The 5,953-nt window shown below is 38.6% G+C and overlaps 1 pseudogene; it reads right to left on the reverse strand.

Moving 5' to 3' along the window:
* Nucleotides 1–1,441: 1,441 nt before the first annotated feature.
* On the reverse strand, nt 1,442–5,544 carry LOC109955407 (gamma-crystallin N-A-like; annotated as a pseudogene).
* Nucleotides 5,545–5,953: the final 409 nt, after the last annotated feature.

A 5,953-nucleotide genomic window follows, 5' to 3' on the forward strand; every position in this document is an offset into this window, starting at 1 on the left:
TCATCAGAGAAAATCAACAGTGACACTGTTAGAATGCCATTAAGCCTCGCTCACAGGTCCCTCTCTCTTTCTTATCTTTGACATCCAGACTAATGGCATGTTTGTGACACAGAGCCAATTCATGCAGCAAATGGCCCAGGAATAAGGTTAGCTATAGGTAATCACCCTTCAACTACTGCCATTGAGTGCAACTCAAGACAAAGCATTTCCTCATTAAGCAATTCTGTATTGACCCTGTAACTCGATAAGAGGCCACCAGTGAAACCTTGTAAAGACAGATGTTCTGTTGTCATGACAGTTGGAAGAGAAAGCACATGGGTGCCCATTAAAGGTCCACCAGCCACAACCATGGTGTGACACTCTTTGTAGAACTGGAGCATGGGGTTACATGATGCAGTGGCACATAAAAACATGACGCTATGAGTGAATAGTTTTGTAAAACACTATTAAATGATGCAACCTGTCATCACTTACATGGCATATATGTTTTGTGCATAATATGATTAAAAACTGGATATAATCTTGCTGGAGAATCTGAATTGAGGTTGATAAATGTTAAATGGAAATTCATTAAAAGTCTGTCTGTTTTTTCTTGTCATGTATGAAAACGCTGTCACACATTTTATGTGTGTATGTGTGTGTCATTACAGCTGAAAGTCTCCACTGAGATCACTTTGAAAACCCTGAGGTGAGCGTCACAGCTTCACAGTAAAACAGATCAGTGACACTAGGTGGTAGCAGAGCTCCCTGGGGCCGGTACTGCCTACACCTGCACAACATCTGTCCTTCATTCTTGATTAATACACTATAGTATATGTAGAGAGGACACACAGTCTGTGTTGTTCACAGCTGATTGCCAAATATTCACTTGTATGAATGTTTTAAAAGGCTTTCTGGTTTTAAATGATTTAGTTTGCTAATAATTGTTTTTTTTGTTGTTGTGTCTCCCCCCCCCCCCCCCCTTTTACTATCAAAACAATAGAATTCACCCTATGAGTAGATAAAATACCCATCTGTCCGTAATCTATGTTCAGTGGTACCCAGAATACCTCATGTAACTTGCTAATGGATCCATTAGTTTGAGGAAAAGCACAGCACTTAAACGTTTTGCAGTTATGGCATATAATAGAAAGCAATTACATGAATCATAGCCTGTAGCCATTTCTACAATGAAATGTGGTGGTTAAGTTGGGAGTATCACACTGAGTGAGCATAAAAGAAGAAAAAAATAGAAATAAGATTTAATATATTGTAAGATCACTACTTTATTTCTGCCTTTGAATAAAGCAATAGAAATATAAAACAAGCAATGTCAAACATCTTCTTCATCTTTTATTATTTTACAGCCTTACACAATCAGCATGAGATTACTTGATTGTGCAGTGTGTTTATCACCAGTAGATGATCACATCCCTGGAGTCATATTGACAATGAGGTGGTTTTAGAAGTTTGTCACCCTGCGAACAGACTGGATGTTGGGGTTTTCTGCCTGCCACTCCATGTGGGTATAGTAGTTTCGTCTCTCCACGACGAACATGCGGCCACAGTAGTTGGGCTTTTCATACATGACCCAGCTGTTTGGCAAAATAAGTAAAAATAATTATTTTTAAATGTGGCATATTTAGTGATATGTAGAAAATATAGCACAATTTGTTCATGAGGTAGTGCTTTATGTAGTTTTAAAAATATACAAGGTAACATTTATAAGAAAGTTCTGACATTATTCTACCTGTCTTGGTTTAAATACACAATTAATTTAAAGGGCAAGTTCACCCAAATGACTAAAAAACAGATTTCTCACTTACCTTTTGTAGTAATTTTAAAGATAGTTTGATTTTATATGCTCAGGTTTTGAAATATCCACACACACCCTCCTATGAGTAATTTAGACACACAAAATTAAGTTGTCCTCACAGCTGGATATGTCATAATCTTGGCAAATAAAACTAAAATAATCTGCATGATCAAATACCAAAAGAGGCATGTGAGAAATGTTTTTTGTGATTTTGGGTGAACTGACCCTTTAACTGTGGTCGCCCAGTCCACCAGTGATGTATAATTAACCAAATAATGTAACACTCTTATGTGATCGAAGCAAGTTTGATCAAACACTAGCAATACATATGCTCCATCCCCCTAAACCTTGATGGAGTTGACGCAGTTCTTAGTAAGGCCTTGTGCCTGCAGAAAGGGACAGTCGTCACACAGCTCCACACATTGGCCCGTCTCCCTCAAACAACTCCATCCTGTACTGCTCTCCATACTGGGAAAGGATAATGACATGCTTGCCTACTGAATAATAGCAATAATGTTTGCCTTCACCTCATTTCAAAGGATCCAGGCCTTCTGCTTTATGTTACAGCGGCTGTACTGCGTGCGCAAACACTTGTACCGATAGAAATCTAAAGGTTAAATGTATATGTGGAGGATGATATGTACAGCCCACAGTCTATGCCTGAAGTACACTAAATGTGTGGTTTTCTTTCAGCTGATGGTGTCAATAAATGATGTGAAAAGGTTCAAGTTGCTAGCATGCCACTGTGCTGCAAGACTAATTCTAAACTCACGTAATAAAAATTATTGAGTCCTTGACTTGTCTAAGAAATAGAAGTGCTCAAATGAGGCCAAGCATATGCTAGTCTGCCAGGCTTTTATTTTTATTTGTACTAAACTAATATTTGTCCATCCCTGCAATCTCTCTCTCTCTCTCACACACACACATACACACACACACACACACACAGACTTGTCCTTCTATCTTTGTGAGCATGCGCGTTGCAGCCGTGGGGATGTGGGGGACACAACACCCATACCTTTTCTAAAAACACATTTCATCCCCCACACTTTTTGGAAAGATGTAAACTAAATAGCCAATGTATACAAAATGACATCAGGGAGAGAGTATGAACAACCCCACACACGTACACAGGAGGCAACACACATGCAAACACATAGGTCAAGTTAGTTTGAGCGACAGATATTACAGGCAATCACAGCAAATCAACCAGTTAGCGGCAAACACAAATCACAACACTAGCATTCAAGAGGAAAGGAGACAGCTAAGGAGATGGTGTAGAGAAACAAGTGTTATGGAGCAGTCTGAAGGTCAGGCAGTAAATGTGAAGAACACTGCATCACAGTAAATTAGTGAAGCCAAAATTACTGTCACAATGGAATATCTGCTGATAAATACTTAATATCCATCATGTACCCTGTTCACCACCTAAGCAGCTAGTATTACGTTGTTAACAAAGTTAGATAGGGAGCTGTATGATGCTAACGCAAGTAGGCTATTTTTTAAGAAGTCTCACAGCCCTGTCTGAGCTAGTTACCACTTAGCACTGTCTTTTTGCCACGCAGTATTAAGATGCAGAAAGGGCAGCAGAAGATTGACACCTTTTTCAAAAGAAATCTTGTAAGTGATTTCTTAATGTTCTGTAGGTGGGCATTAATTAAGGGAGGCTAATTTTGAAGTCTTATTCTTTATCACTGCACCCTGCTTTTGTAGGCTAGTCAGTTGCCAGAGACCACAGTTGTTTCAGAGGGAGCACAGGGAGGTTCACAGGTGAGCAATGAACACATTTAGGACTAAAATGCCTCATACTGTTTTTGTGAAGTTACAGTTTTTGAAAGAGATTTATTTAAGGAATAGAGGCAAATTGTGTGTGTTTGAGCGTGTTTCTGGTGGATGGATATAAAATTCCACAATTTCCTTTTAAATGTTTTGATTAGGATGAAGGTGAGGAAGACAAAAATGATGAAAAAGCAAAAGACAGAGAAGGAGAAAGAGGCCAAAACAGCTATGAAGAATGCAGACAAGAACATATTGAGGGAAAGGAGGATGAGAAAGAGCGTGATGAAATCGGAAAGAGGGGCACGTTGAAACAGTTGCTCGTCTCCTCCTAGTTGTGCCTGTGTCATCAGAAGTCAGAAAACATGGCTGTGCAGCACCATGACCCAAACCTGCCTCAACAGTGTTGCTGTGTGACATGTACATAAAGACAAGCTGGATAGGGTGAACAGAAAAATGATTGCTAATCAGTTTGTCTCTTGTAAAGAAAACAGAAAGACACATTTGGTTCTTTTAATTGAACTGAGTGAAGGGTCAAATGTTTATATATCCAATGTTAAATGTTCAGGCCAGTTGGTTTTCATGCCAGGTTGGCAATATCCAACATTTTTTGTGCAATTGTGACCAACTGTAAACAATGCTTTAAACATTAAACTTTATCAGTGTATTGTTTAAATAAAAATATTTAAAGTCATATTACACAAGAGTTTCAATTTCTTTTTCTTCAGGATAACTTAATATAGAGAATTTATTTCTTCAACTTAAGAACAGAAAACAGAAAGACACATTTGGTTCTTTTAATTGAACTGAGTGAAGGGTCAAATGTTTATATATCCAATGTTAAATGTTCAGGCCAGTTGGTTTTCATGCCAGGTTGGCAATATCCAACATTTTTTGTGCAATTGTGACCAACTGTAAACAATGCTTTAAACATTAAACTTTATCAGTGTATTGTTTAAATAAAAATATTTAAAGTCATATTACACAAGAGTTTCAATTTCTTTTTCTTCAGGATAACTTAATATAGAGAATTTATTTCTTCAACTTAAGAACCAGGGGTGTGCTGAAAAAACAAGTGGGTAAATTGTAACAATATGAGTGAGTGGATCTTACAGTGTTGATCAGGGTTGGGCATAAAATGTAGATAAAGCAGTGTAATTCAGAAACACCAAGCTATAACTGTGTTGCGCTGATAATGATAGCAAGCAGAATATTGAATATCCTGGTTGAATTTGGTGCATAAATTCTATTTAGAGGTAGGTAAACTCTACATGTCATAAATAAGAGAGGTGTGTAAAACACATTTAAATGCGTCTTGCTCAGATACCCACACCCCAGACAAACCTCCTCCCCCACACTTTTAAAAAGCTTGATACGGCCCTGTTTGTGAGGACACTCATTGACATAATGCATTCCCTAGCCCCTTACACTAACACTTAACCATCAGAACTAAATGCCTAACCCACCCCGACCCTTACCCTAATACTTAACCTAAACCTAATTCTAACCTGAGCCCTAAAACTAAGTTTTAACCTTTTAATAAAAAAACACTGTTGGTCTTCACTATGTAGCAAGTACAAGAACACACACACACACACACACACACCTACCATCCTGATGGGCCTGCAGGAGCCCATATGATCATTATGGCCATTCCAGCACTGAAATTCCGGTTACTCTCCATGCTCCAGAATGTACTGACCTTTAAAATCTGGGTGGTTGAAGCAGACGAAGGCTCCATTCTTCAGCTTCCTCTCAGTGAAACATTTTCCCTCATAGAACACAATCTGTTTGTTTTTGCCACATCAGTGAAGTTTAAAATATTTTTCTCCTAACCTGTACAGAAACACTGCAAAAGGGTTATATCTGAGTAACACTCAGCTACATATCATTAGAAAGATATTCTGCAAAATGCCATTCAGTAGTGTTAAGCATTCCAGTCAGCTACATACTTCTTTGTGACTGACCTGCATAGGTTTTTGCCACCTGGACAGTTTTTTTTACATGTGCCACTGCTGATATTGGAATTTGACACAGGAGGCCAAAACAATAAAGGGAGAGGCTTTTTGCTTTGACTGGGCTTTAACAGTGACTTTGCACAGAGTTGGGGTTGCAGAGTAATATTTGAAGAGACGAGGAGCAAAACAAACAGAGAGAGAGAACAAGATGAAGCAGAAGTGAAAGAATATGAATGACCGAGCTCAAATAACAAATCTATCTTCTGACAGTTGAGCTAGTAACTGGGAAGAAAACCACTGAGGTGTGGTCCTAGTCATTTTTGAACTTATCTACAGAAATCCCTCCAGCTGCTCTTTTGAGATCCCGCTCTGTTACAGTTTCTCTGCTGCTGATCACTGGACCAAGTTAGACCTTGACCTATGA

This window comes from Monopterus albus, unplaced genomic scaffold (genome assembly GCF_001952655.1).
Source record: "Monopterus albus unplaced genomic scaffold, M_albus_1.0 scaffold14.1, whole genome shotgun sequence".
Lineage (NCBI taxonomy): Eukaryota > Metazoa > Chordata > Actinopteri > Synbranchiformes > Synbranchidae > Monopterus > Monopterus albus.